Source organism: Anticarsia gemmatalis, chromosome 11 (genome assembly GCF_050436995.1).
Source record: "Anticarsia gemmatalis isolate Benzon Research Colony breed Stoneville strain chromosome 11, ilAntGemm2 primary, whole genome shotgun sequence".
Taxonomy (NCBI): domain Eukaryota; kingdom Metazoa; phylum Arthropoda; class Insecta; order Lepidoptera; family Erebidae; genus Anticarsia; species Anticarsia gemmatalis.
Window position 1 is genome coordinate 3,205,463 of NC_134755.1, and position 14,888 is coordinate 3,220,350.

General features: G+C 32.1%; 1 protein-coding gene across 1 annotated transcript in view; it reads left to right on the top strand.

Moving 5' to 3' along the window:
- Positions 1–2,606: 2,606 nt before the first annotated feature.
- LOC142976474 (uncharacterized) overlaps positions 2,607–14,888 on the top strand; it is a 38,378-nt gene continuing 26,096 nt past the window's right edge. Inside the window, exon 1 of the mRNA XM_076119862.1 lies at positions 2,607–2,727. The gene's annotated coding sequence lies outside the window, so the exon portion shown is untranslated. The remainder of the gene's footprint in view (positions 2,728–14,888) is intronic.

The window sequence follows — 14,888 nt, forward strand, 5'->3', positions numbered from 1 at the left end:
GTGTTTTACTTTCATTACACGTAGTACCTCTGTACCTAGGTTCACTTCTAGCAAGACTCTTAAACAAATCAACTTTTAATTGTTTAAAGTTCATGGTAACGTTTTAAAGTAAAAAGATACATCTATTTTCGGAAATTCGCACCAATTACTGAAGAAATCACGCTATGTCGTTTGCACAATTTCAGTAGCATAAGGAACCTTAAAAAAGCAGTACTCTTATGTTTGATTCTTGTATATTTAATTTTTTTTTACAGCATTTCTTCGCAGTCCGTTTAGCAATCTAGCCATGAAACAGACAACATGACAGACAGACTTTCATAGTATTCTATCAAGCATCGGTACGGATGTGAAATTTCTTAGAGAACCTAAAAATACAATAGATATAATAATATGGAACGGAAATTACGTAGAAAAAGAGACGAATTAGTATTTTTCTTGTATGGATCATCCATCTAAAATGCCATAGCGTGGTAGGCATACGGTCTCATGGGAAAATCCATTACCGAACTCGATTTTTGCCTATTATTCTTCCTTATTCGAACAAAGTAGAAGCCAATAGGATACATCGTAACAAAGCCTATAATGGTGACATTGAATTTAGTTATTTGTTAAGTATAGATTTTTTTTTAATTTAATGTTATTTTTAAGTGCGTAACCTGCGGCAATGTATGAAACAAAAAAGTTAGTAGGCTATCGAAGCATACTTCGGGAACTTTGGTATCTGCCTTATGGAACCAAGAATTGATTTTATTGTCATAAATAATGTATGAGGCAGTATGACGAATATGCAAACACAAATAAGCAAGTAACAATAAACTATTCCGTCGCTGAATATCGATGACAAACTCATAAAATTGAACTATCCAGACGGCGGCCATTTTGTTATTCAATTTTGGATCACAACAAATAATTTGAAATTAGTGCGAACGTGGGAGGCCTCAGGTATCGTAACTGTATAATTTAATTGTTCCTTATTGGTTAATTGTTATCAAGATTTGAGTACAACGGGTATTCAATTAATTTGACGAGGTATTCCAATTGGCAAAGGGCTTTATGGTAATAGCACTTAACCCGATCTTAGAAAGTTGAAGCGAAATGGGTTGTTTTGTTGTTCGAGTGGCGAGTGCATACTTTGGCCTCTGTTGGCATTCACGGGTTCGAACAGATTATGGTGGAAATACCTGTTGTGCCGAAATCGATGGGAATGTTGTTACTGTTGGGAAATATTTACTCTTTTGAATTGTTTAAGATTCGCAAGTTATTGATTTAAAATTATTGCTTCAAAGAAATGCACACAAGACTTTAGAGTGATACATTTTTGCCTTAAAATTATATTTTTTCGGGGGATCATTTGAGTTTGAAACAAGGAATTATATACGTCAATTACAAAGCTTCGTGTAAGTATTTTATAGTCCCCTTAAGTGTCTAAATCGTACCAAAAGCATTATAATAATTAGTTAATAGTTGGTGAATGAATGAATTAAACGTAACTAGAAATATTCTTGGACTTGCATACTAAAAGTTGTTAAGTGTTTCAGCGAGAAAGATTGCTTGCATTCTGAATAATTAATTAAGACGATGCAATGAAATATTTTAATACAATTGTAGAAAAAATGTTTTGAATAACTATTCGTAGTACACTTTTTATAAGCTTTTAAACTTTGTAACAAGAAATAGTGCAAGCCAGAAGTACTAGAGTTTGTTACTTGACGTCATAACAGCGCATTAACGTAGGCTCAAAAAATATCAACTCAACGTTTTTTAAAGGTCACAGTTTGGAGAACAGCAAAGTATAGTCCTCATGGAGTCTTTGACAATACTCGTGCTAATAACAGAATGACCAATAATTGTTTAATTTTAGTTTTGGGTACGGTCATAATATTGTCTCCCGTTATATTCCAGTATAGTGGTTTAATGAATAATCATAAATAAAAAATGTATATGGACTCGAAAAAACGTCTTCAAGATATCACCAAAAATATTTCAATTTAATTCAGAAAAAACATGAAATCCCAAACATAATAACGAAGAAACAAAGAGCTGCAGTCGTTCGTAGGTTTTGTGTAGGAAGATTATATTTACCTTATCGTTTTATCCTCTAAGAAAAACAGATGTTACCGCCAACGCTTCGAGAAGAAAACCGCTGACGTTTTTCTAAAAAAGTCACAGTTAAGTAGGCTCATGATTGCAACCATTTCCTATAAATGTCATCAACCTCTCGCAGACCCGATCTTAAAAGGCTTTTATTTCAAACTGGTCAGTAGAATCACGTTTTTTTTTCCTCTTGCACTTTTTTATGAAGGTAAATGAAATTACGCGACTCTGTATTCTTAAATTATTTTAAGGACATATCCTACGTGCCTGACCTTTTAAAACTCATATGCGAATTAATGCAAACCTACACGCACTTGTATAAGAAATACTCATTATTAGAAATTAATAATTTCAATAGAAATATGGAATTATGTTTCTAATGAGACAAAGGATTAGTTTTAAATCCAATATATATTAATTCATATTGCTTTTTTGTTCTAGGAAGGCTAACGTCATAGAGGCTGTATGGAGTTTACGCGTGCGTGGCTCCGCCTCCACCCGCCCTAACTGTCCCTATAAATGTTGGCACCGCTGGCTTCGTATCCCACTCTTAACTTGGTGCACTTTCGCGCTCTCCGATACTCCGAACTTTGAAAAGTTTCTGCCGTCGCGTCGCTGAAAAGCTAAGCAAAGGTAAGTAAGGCTAGGCAGGATTTTTGTTCTAGATTTATTTTACACTTTTGTTTTATTTATTTTAAAATTGTGTTTTTGAATTGTTTTCTTCCATTTTAATGTTAGTTTCAAAATATTCATTCCTTGTAATTTTCAATATTTTCAGTACTGATTTTATTTCTGATGCAGACAATGAACATATTTTTCTTTTTTTGTTATAATAACGTAGGACTTTGTAAAAAATAAAATTTTTCATTTATACGAATTAAAATTATTAATACGAAATAATTAATTTCCTTTTTATTATTTTACAAAGATTTAATATTGTTCAGGGAAACTACATTTTTATTTGTTAGGTTTTTGAACGGGGTATATTTTAAATATATTATTAACTAAGTTCTAGAATTGTTGAGCAAATTAATTTACAAGAACATAAAAATACGATCTATAAAGCTCTTTTGTCTATAAAACTAGATTCAGGAATTATAAAGCAGTTCCTATAGACTATTCAATAGAAAAATATCAATTCATTTTTTTATATTTTAATGGGGAATTACTATATATTTTCTAACGACAGCTGCTATAAGCTGAATAAAATTATTCATATTTGTATGCAATAGAAAAAATACTCAACGTAGTCATTATAATAATTTCCGTTCGCTGATCAATCGTGTCTTTTTAATTGCTTGATTTGATTACTTATAATATTTACCTATATTTGGTAAACAAAATTAGTTTAACTGCTAAACACACATTTTATACGACAAATATATAATTATCCACAATTTGCATTACATTTTCATAATAATTGAACGATATTTAATTTGAAGGTGCAATTTATAAATGGAACTTCTGAATCTCTCTTTAATATCTACAATGACGTCACAATTTACACGACGTATTGAGAAAATACAGCTTTCTTTTTTGTCATAAAACAATTAATGGCCTGATATCGAGATTTTATAGCGCACAGATAAAGCATTTTCCTACTTAAAGAATTTATGAAATATTGCGACGTTACATACACCCACAGTCTAACCATAAAAAAGTAGAAAAAAGAGGGCTTACACACTTGTAACATCTTTATATATATAATTCTTCTGTAAGTGTGTATGTCACTGAACTTCTCTTAAATGACTGGACCGATTTTAATGAAATTTTTTGTGTGTGTTCAAGGGGATCTGAGAATGGTTTAGATTCACAATTTTGTCCGCTGGACAATGTTTTTTGACGTGTAGACAGGACAACGTCTGTCGGGTCCGCTAGTATATTTATATGTATGTTTCAATAAAACTTCACTTTTATCAATTAATAAAGGTGGTAAAGTCTGAACGACCTACACTGAAAATATTATCGAATTTTGACTGAATATAATATGGGCTCTAAAACTTTATCTGATGTTCAATCTATTACATTTTATAATAAATAATTTAAGCTCAGTCACTTCTTGGTGATATCTAACCGTCTAACATAATTTATATCGTTCCTATGAGCACTTTGTTGTCATATCTAATATTTATGATACGTCCGGATACACCCATTCATCGTATGGTAAAAATATTAGAGTTTTTCTTAGTTGTATTACTATATTTGTCAATAGTAGCTCAGAGTTTAGTAACTTACCCGATTTATGGCAATAGGTTCGCCTAGCATTATAAATGGCAAATCATAGGTGTAAAGCAAACTCCTTTGTCTATACCTACGGTTATAATTGATGATGATGACGGGCATATCGGGTATAATGCCGTGATACTATGTATGCAAAATACTAAAGATTCACCTATTTTTTGCAGCTAGGTACGCAACCTAGTTCCCTCTAGGTTTTTCGCGTCGGACACACAGCTACTTGTAATAAAGTTTAATACTTAATCGCCAGAACAAACTAGTAACGTTTTTTAAGATGCCCACGCGGGGCACCAGTCCCCATGCTGACTTAATATATTATTAGGCTGAATAAATTTCATATCTTATTCAGTAGTCAAATAGTCATATCTTTTACGTTTTCTTACATTATATTCGTATGATAAGTTCTCCGTATATTGCTTAAGACTTTTGTCGATTACTGTTACTACCCATAGTTAGCTCCTACAGCTTTTTTTGTTTTGTATCTCATGGAATAGAGACATGCTTAACTTATGGTTTCCTATATCAACCAGTCGAGACAAACCTAATTTACCTATGACGCGATACCCTATCTATATGCATTTGAAAACCATGCTAAGTAAAAGATTTTATAAACAATCCGTGTACCAAATTTAGTAAAAATAATTTCCTATATAGATGTTTGCGTCTGAGAGTAACTAACATACATACAAACGTGACATTGACACCATTCAAATATTACATAAGGAATGTAAATTTTCCGTTTTAAATGTCTCGTTAGCTATTCGATAGTGGTAGGAAATCACCCCTTTGAAAGTTTCCAAAAGGTGCAACTAGGAGCACTTCTTTCATCAATTATCGAAATATTGCGGTCAAAGAGAGAAACTTTACTGCTTTTAACTTTACACTGGTTCGTTTTCAAATTGTTCGTTCAGTTACTTTTCGAATTTCTTGGAAAATTTTGGGTAACTGTTTTAAATTGGCAAGCATTTTGTAGGTAACTAGATCGCTTGTTACGAACTTATAAATAAAACTAGTATTTTATTACATCTGTTTCGCCCAAAAAGCTAGGATTAAACATGAGAATAAGCGATTTTCATATAAAAAAGGTTGTGTTTATCTATAAAAATATTATTTTACGATCTCTAGCATCGAAAAAGAAATGTAAAACTAATCAGGAAACCTACTGTAAGTCCTAATAAAGGTAGCCAGTGTTTGTCATAATCATTTTCATCACTATACATAGCAATATTCTACCCATTCCATGTGCAATATATTTATCGCGTATTAATCTACCTTTATAATTATACGGTTCTATTTAAATCAAATATTAATTACCACTGTTAATTAGTAATCAGCACTTTTTTATAAAGTAATATCGGAACCATTAATTTAAACAGTAGAATTTTATTTACTTGTATCTCTTGGTCCGACGCTTCAAAGGTATTAATTATGACCTATTACTTTTTATCGAACACATTCCATAATTATTGTCTGGTTCTGTTTGAAATTAATGAAAGCAAATAACTAATTTATTGGTTATGAGTTCTTTCAAAGGTTATTGGAAATTATTCATTAGATTCTTTTTACTTTATGGAATATCAGTCAATGTTTAAATGCTCGCTGGATTTTTAAATAGTAAAGTTTTCTACGATACAACAAATGGTACAATTCGCCGTTAAAGATATTTGTAATATATGGAATAGTAAAAGCATAAAAACATATTTTAAATGAGGAGATTTCAATCTCTTTCTATCTTTCCTAATCTTAAGAAAAATTGTATAACGATAGGTAATCAATTTTAGAACTTAGTAAAAATTTTCGTGTCTTTCCACCTGTTTCAGTATCATAAAATAAACGATATAAACCAAAGGATTCTTGTTAACGAATTCCAAGTAAACGAGCATTAAAATATGACTTCAATTAGCAAGTGGGGGTGGAGAATATTAGTAAAGTTTTCAAGAATATCGATTAATAATCGATAATATGCTCACTTTTGACTAGACGCCTACCAGAGTAACATTTACAGCCTGAAGTACGGTTATTCCGAGAATTCGACCAGATTTGAGGACAGCTGCTTTCAATGAAAGGTTGACATTGTTTAAAGTTTCTAAGATATAATTATTAACACTTCATTTTGTAGTTCTAACCGCGTTTTGTCTTATTGGTCACTTTGAGAACATCCACTTTATTAATATCGCACCACGACCTATGACTTTTGTCTATAACAGAAAGGAGATTAAAATATGATACTCAAATCTGTATGTCCAAGTTATCTTAGGTAATAATTATTTTACACCAAAAAGCTGTAGTGTTTTATCTGGCTCTTCAAATTTATTCGGTTTTCTATTTTAACTTCGAGTCGGGGAAACTCATACAGAGTATAAAAAATACATATGTGTTCCTCTTATAAAATGATTTCATTCACACTTATATTTATTACGATTTTTTCCGCATTAAAACACTCTATTGTTAGCACTAAAGGGTAATCTCTCGCCTCATTATTTACGGCCAGTAGTTAAATTTCTTTAACCTAAATAAACCTACTTGGAGCGCGAATGATTTCGAACAATGGTCGTCCGACCGTTCCACACAGATATATCAGATCTCCTAACGAAATTAATGAGCAGAAAACTAAAGGGATTATGAAAGCCATAAACCGCTATACTAGCTGATGCTCTTGTTTCGCTTACGAGATAAAAAAATAAATTCATTCATAGCTATAACGATTATTTCAATACCTAACCGGTTAATAAAAAAATGACGGCGTAATTATATTCCTAACCCATGTCTGGATCCTGTAATAACAGGTAGTATGTTACTGACTAAGATGGTAATTTTTTGTACATATTTGGTAGATATAGTAAATTTTTATTCACGATATATTTTTCACTGCACCTCACAGGTGAAAACCGCAGAAACGTCGCCCAAAAATCACAGTTCACGTTTAGTTAAATGAAAAAGTTTCTGTCGATACAGTTGTATTGTTGAAAAAGCCAAAATAATTTTGAATTCTCTCGTGCTGATATTCCTACTGCTAGAATGTTTTCTATTTTTTTCTTTCTAAATTCTTAATCACCATGACGATGATATCAGAATAAAGTGTAGTTTTTGACATCTAAATGAGCCAGTTCATTCGCTCTTGAAAAGAACTTCCAATCCCTAAGGCCATTTTCATTAACCACTCAAAGAGAATGGCTTGTTACTATAACTGGCCGTTTTATGAATATATACCGTGTCTATCGCATGTGACACGAAAATAATTTTCCAAATAAAATATATAACTACTTTTCGAAAATATTTAACTACGCTTACACAACACAGGAGAGCGTAAAAACGTAATGAAAAATCAATAACAATTTAATAAATGATTCGTATAAATGTCAATCGAAAGTAAACAGACAATAATTAAATAATTGTACTTTGCTACTGAATTGTTAAAACAATAATTTGTTTACAGAATTAAAAACATTCGGCCATATGTTTGTCATAAAACACATAAGTGCTTGTTTTGAACTGAACCGACATTCGTTTGTTTTCGTCCAATTAATTGCTATTCAAATTCGGCGAATAAAACACACGTAGTTAAAACAATGGGAACCATATTTTTCTATGTGAGGCCAGTGAAATGTCACACCTGAATTAACACTTATAAACTGACTAAAATGCTATGAAAAATAAGTATCATGAATTTAAGATTAGTATTAAAAAAGTTATAAAACTTTAAGTACGAAACTTATAGCTACACTTTTAGTGAACGAACTATTTAGGTGTTTTAAATTTTTATATTACTTTTTTACATTCATACATACATACATACCTGAAGGTATAGACAGACGTGTTCGAAATAAACCCGCGACATTTTAAGGTTAGTTAAGTAACAAATAAACTGACATAGGTAGCTAGCTTATGTGCATAAATAATCTGAACTTTAAGAATCCCAGTGAACACATTCTTACTCCTACTGGTTTCGATGGAAATAGTAAAGTCAATTTAAGGCAAAGAGGCTTTCATTCGATTCGTAAATGCAAAGTAATATTGCAACTGCAAAGGTTCCAGGAAAATCTTGTTGGCTTTTGTTACCTATCTTCCGATAAATAAGTACATTCGTATTTACAGTTTACGTTAAATTCAGGAATTTTGTAAAGCCGTTATGCCATGTAGTACCACTGCTTTTCGAAGATTGAAACAGTACAAAATTCTGGAGACTGTAAGTTTGCGAAATACAGATTAAAATTATACTTTACCACCTTTTCTTACCTTTCCTTCTATTATTAAAGAAGGAAGTGATGGGTACTTAAGATGTTAACAGCTATAAAAGAAAAGTACTTTAAGATCCTACGAATATCATAATAATATGAATACCTACGAAAACCTAGTTGAATAAAAATATTTCGTAAAAATCCACAACTTTACTATAATATTTTGTTCACTAAATTCTGAAGACAAAAAACTGCTACGTGTGAGGTCACACACAAAAGTTATAACGCTCTTTGTAATGAACAACTTTTGTGAGCTGCAGTTGACGAAAAAATCCCGAATTTAATATGAACGGATGATGCTTCACAGTCAATTTCGCTTACTGCGGCGGCTTCACTTGATGGAGAGTCTATCGCTGGATTAATGGAACACAATTGGAGATGTTGAAAAAAATTGAATTGCATCTCCATATCGCTTTTGTGATATATTGCATATGCACAAACATGGCATATAATTTTTTATACTAGGGCCTGCTCGCGACTTCGTCCGTGTTAAATATGAGATAAGCTTAATCTCTATAATAATATAATCTTATTAAAATTCGTCCTGTCGTTTTTCGTGTAACGGCAAAGTGTAACAAACATATCTACATACATCCATTTATGCTCAAAAACTTTCGCATTTATAATATTAGTAGGAAGTAAAATTTCGCTTGAAAGGAAGTTCCTTACAGTTAGATCTTTGTCCAGAAATCTGCATGGATTCCCGTATTTGTATATCAAAATACTGTGCGTGTGTACGCACAGTATTTAGATATACAAATATCGTGCATCGTGCATCGTGCGTAAGTGCATTTATCCGTCATTTATAAATAGGATCAAAGAAATAGTGCTGTCGATTTAAAATTCATCAAAGAGTGCAAGAGCGTCTGCATTGAAGCCGTGTGAGCGGATGTGGGAAACACGGTCATTTGACATTTTGTGTGTTCCGTTTTAGCGGCCCAGTGGTATTTGTCGTCGCCTCATTAGATAAGTGAGGGCTTATCCCTTAAGCTTCACTAAATATTTCAACTAAGGTACTGACTTTAAAATGAGTCCTTTCATCGTATGTGGTGAATGTAATTTTTAAATAACACTTTGTGCATTATTAATACAATCGTTTTGCAGCACTTTTTGGTTTAATATAAAAGATGTTTGAGCGTAATTAAAATCAAAGCAGTACAGAGTGTACAGACTGGATATCGAATCTTCTGGAGTGATTTTCATTTGAGTGAAAAAAAAATCTCGCAATCTTCATTGGTCTTATATCCTCTCTTAAAAATATTTTGCCTCATTTTCCCTTTTGCTTTAAACCTCGATATAAGCTCTTAAATATTTTTTCGGAACTTCGAAGCTATTTTTTATGGGAACGTGGCAGATGGCCTTTTAACTTTAAAGAGACAAAATTAATATTAATTAGGATGAAAGGTTCAACGTTAACATTTTTTTAATTTGCTCTCCATCAATTAATTTTACTGGATGAGTGATGTACTTCAAATTTTGATCCCCCTGTAATTTACATAAAGAAATAAATTATCATTAGAAGACATCAGATGTAAAGGTTGAAAATATAACTTTTATTTTATGAACTGTAGCAGGAACCAGAAATAAACTCATATATTTTACCAAACAATTCTTATATTTTAACCTGCAGCATTATAAAATTATACGCAGACTTATAGTTTATACTCTTTGGTACGAACGAACCTTGGTATTTCGATAATATGGATAAAGGGATACATTGGAAAACAGTAGTACGAGTTAATACGTAAAGGGTGTGTATATTTTCATAGGACTCGAGCTGTAACGGTATCGCACCAACTTTGTTTTTATTACATAAAGCGCTCCTTGTTACTTGAACGCCTTACGGTTTACTACACTTGACTTTTCACATAAAGCGATCCCAGTTTCGTAATTATTTTTACTGCCTACAAACACTGAGTTTGTATTTGTATGAAACAAACTTGTAACGATAAAGTTACCTGAAGAACTTACGCATCAGTTTTGAAATTAAAAACGAAAAAAGACGAAAATTTGAAAAGACGACTCAAATTGTAAAGTTTATTATTACATATTTTCGTCGTGGAATTCAAAACGCCGTTGAGTATTCATGATAGGTTTAAAGCTCATATTGTCAAAGAGGTAAAATTCAATATTGCACCGTTATTTCGTACCAGTTTATCAACGTTTTATTTCCAACTATGGACATCCGATGATACAATACAACGGGACAAAGCAAACAAGTTCAAAGAATAATAAATACTGACATATTTTTTCAAAGAACAAAGACAGGCTTTTGAGTTCTTAATTGATAAACCGTGCCTGTGTATTGGAAAACAGTTCCATGGAATAATTCTATAGAGTGCATTGTTATACCTTTACAAGCATGAATGTGAGAATTTTCTCTTTGATCATATAACAAGAGATATGAAATGAATTTCGATGAAGCTATCCACTATAGTGATGAAACTACGTAGAAACTGAAACAAAGAGTTTTCTACTACGTTCATATTCTAACGATTGATATCGGCAATAAAAAGTTTTTTACATCTATTTTTATTTCCGCAGTCGAATAGAAAGCGAGGTAGGAGACAACGTTCTTTAGAAATATTTTAATATTAAGTAGCTTTCATACATAATGATGTAAAATCAAACATTGCTGGAAATACATTAATTTATGTTCATTTATGTCTAAGAGAGCTGCAGACTCGCAAATAATATTTATGAATAATTCGATACGTAATGCACTGCGAGAGTGAGTACTGAGCATAATTAAATAATAATGAATGAACCAATCAATTCGTTCAACAAACTACGCCTACATATTTGTTATATTTGCAATAAAAGATAATTGAATGCCCTCAATTGAGTGTCGATGATCCAAAATAAAAATGAAATTATTGAACTGTAACAGATATGCTATTAATTTGATCCGAGGTTTGATTTGGTTTTTGATATCAATTGCAAGTTACCGAGAATAAAATTGCCTATTTCAATTTACAATAATTCTGGTCAATTTTCGCAACAGAATTTTATTTTGCTTTTGATCTATTGTGTTATAAAATATTACGAATGCCAAGAACTTTGAACTCCCGAAAACTTAAGGAAAGGGAAATTTAAGGTATCTGGTGAAGTTTCTTGATTGCGATGAAAACCACAAGCGGAAGCTGATACAAAATTAAAATACAATATGTAGTGCCCCGAGGGGCATTCCTCAAGGAGGTATGGCGGGGCCACAGCCACTATTCGTGCATGATTCAATCTCCACGACTTTATTAAGTACAGGGATTGGAGTATTTATACACGACCATATTTTATTAGTGGCTTAATATTAGAATGGGGTCGCCAAATTGTGGCCAATCCAGAATAGATTATGTTTATCAAGGTTCATTTTGTTTTATATGTATTTTTAGATTTCGGCTTGGGGCTATAACGGAAGTAATATTAGCTAGTAATGTTATCATGAACATACAATTTAGTTGACATTTCGTGTAATAATACAGTCCTTATTTGTCGTCTGTTACGATTTTCCTCTGTGCCGGCTGGCAAGTGTTTGATGTTTGGTTAAAAATCTTATTATAAATTACCATACACTAACATTGAAGTATTTCCACGTCACCATCGCTTGGTTTTCAATTTGTTATAAGTTCCAGAACATCGACAGGAGTTAGTCCAGAGGGACTCTCGGCTTATTATTAACCACTGCCTACATACCGTTAAGTTTTCCCACATCTGGGGCGACTTTAGCTGTACTTACTTACTTTTATTAAAGATGAGAAACAATCAAGTTTGTATTCCTCTACATACAAATATTACAAATACTAAAAAAATCCGTTACGATCTAAAAAATGAACTGGCTTTAAAAAATGCATGGAGATAAATGACGACCCGGGATAAAAACATAGGTTACTGTACAATGTGGGCAAATTTACAATTGGACAAAAATCACTTTTTACAATCATGTAACAAATCATTTTGCATAGAAACTCGTACTAAACCTAAGGATTTATTGTATGAAAGCATTGAAAGCGTAATAACCTGATTTTATAAGACCTTGATAAGATAACTTTGATGATATAAACCCAAATCTATCGATTCACTATTGGCAGATTATGAAAGATAATAAAGCAATAATAAATATAATCATGATGGGTAAATATTTAGGGTCTTTTGATGGTGGCGCTACAAAATACACTGAGTTTTATCTAACATTTTTATTTAGTTTAATCTATATCTAGACCCACTATAGTATTTTTAAACTAAGAAAGGACGTGGCATATGAAAGTTTTATGCCGTTTCTAAAGTCTACGGAATGGGCAAGGGCTGTATATTATTTTAAAATATTCAAGCAGCAACATGAAACTGCAGGCTACCCACATCCGAGCAAAAACAGCATGGCTTAACTTAGTGTACAGAGAAGAATAAATGTCTTACAACTTTATAACGCAAATGTTCGTCTGTCTGTAATACATGAGTGAAGTCAATGCTGTTTAACATAATCAAAGATTAAGAAAAATAAAAATGTCGAGACTTATTTCTTACCAAAACTATGTAACTGTTAACATTACTAGGGTCTCCAAAAACTTTCAGAATAATATAATAAAACGATTTAAATTGACAAACGCTGAGTAAACCATAGACTCTTGTGATTTTGTAATCCATTCAAGTTGAACGTTCTTACATGATAATGAGGGCTTATTTAAAACGGAGATAATGCTTCATCCGTCTACAATGACTTAAGGTGAGCGAGAAAAGATGGGAATTCCACGAATCGTTACTAATCGTAAAATATCCAAGTACACTGAAATGTTTATCTTCTTATAGAGAAAGGCTAAGAGGAAGCTTTTAGATAGACGGTTTAGTAAATAACGATAGAGAAATCTTTGATGTACCTATTCGTTTTTTTTTATTTTTGATGACGGAATTGCGTAGTACAAGTTTTTAACTTCCATGCTTGATAATATGCAATTCTGATTGCGAGTGTGTCCGTGTGCTTGCTAGAAAAGCATACGTCGATAAATGATTGTATCTATTAAAATTGCAGCTAATTTCCTAAACGAATCTATACTAATATTATAAAGCTGCAGAGTTTGTTTGTTTTTTTGTTTGTTTGTTTGAACGCGCTAATCTCAGGAACTACTGGTCCGATTTGAAAAAATATTTTAGTGTTAAATAGCACATTTATCGAGGAAGGCTATATGCTATAAATCATCACGCTACGACCAATAGGAGCAGAGTAGCAATAGACAATGTTACAAAAACGGGGTAAAATTTGACTCATTCTCACTTATGTGACGCAAGCGAAGTTGCGCGGGTCAGCTAGTGTTTAATAAAATAATTGCAAGTGGCATTATTTTGTTTTCATTCAGTACTAGCATGTCTTTTTTTCCATAATATTCAATTCAATACTTCTCTATTACATTTCAAGCTTGGAAAAACATCAGTGTACGTTCCAAATGTCTTTAAAATAATATGCCGTATCGTAACGTCTTGAAAAATATATAGGTTGGTCTCAACAAAATTCTCCGAAAAATGTTACATGCCGTAAATAATGAGGGTTTCCAGAATTTGCTTTTAACATTTGGTTCGTTAGTTGAATTAGAACTGAATAGGAGAAATCGAGAGATAGTTCGGAATATTGCAACAGTTAATGTTGGTCGAATAATCGTTGCGTGAAAGGAGGTTCGGTGACGTAGATCGAAGTAATGGTATCGGTGGTTTATTAAAGATAGTTAGGGGAAAAAATGGGTAGGTAGGTAGCGGCAATAATAAAGCTTTAGAGTAGAAGTTGCTTAATATTACTACCCAAAAGTTTGTAAAGTGAATGGATGTTAGAAACTATTTTAACTCATCGGCTTTGTATAATATTTAACATGGAAATTATGGAAATCTATTGGCGCGAATTAAATCGCTTAAACCTTCTCACTCCCTTTATATCGTTCAATAGTGTTTATAGCTCGCTAAGAAAACATATTCGTAGGTTTTCTTTTAAGAAAAGTTCTATCACATTTTTTAGGATATTATTAATCTTTTTTTGTTAGAAATCGGTATGTGTCCCATTTATCGATACCTACACGTGTCGGTATATACCTCATACGATCATTGAGTACGAAATTGTGAGAACTGTAAAATCCTTCGCGCTCCAATTGTTTCCACAAATAAGAAATGATCAAAATAATTTGTTTGTACTCAGAAATCTCTACAGCTACTTACTTCGTTTTATTTATCTACTTACAAATGTGATCCGCTTGTCATAAATGAAGCAGGATTTTTTATTTTGTTGTGATATTTCCCGTGTAAATGTTTTTGAGATCGTTTAAAAATAGCTAAGAGGAAAAAAAG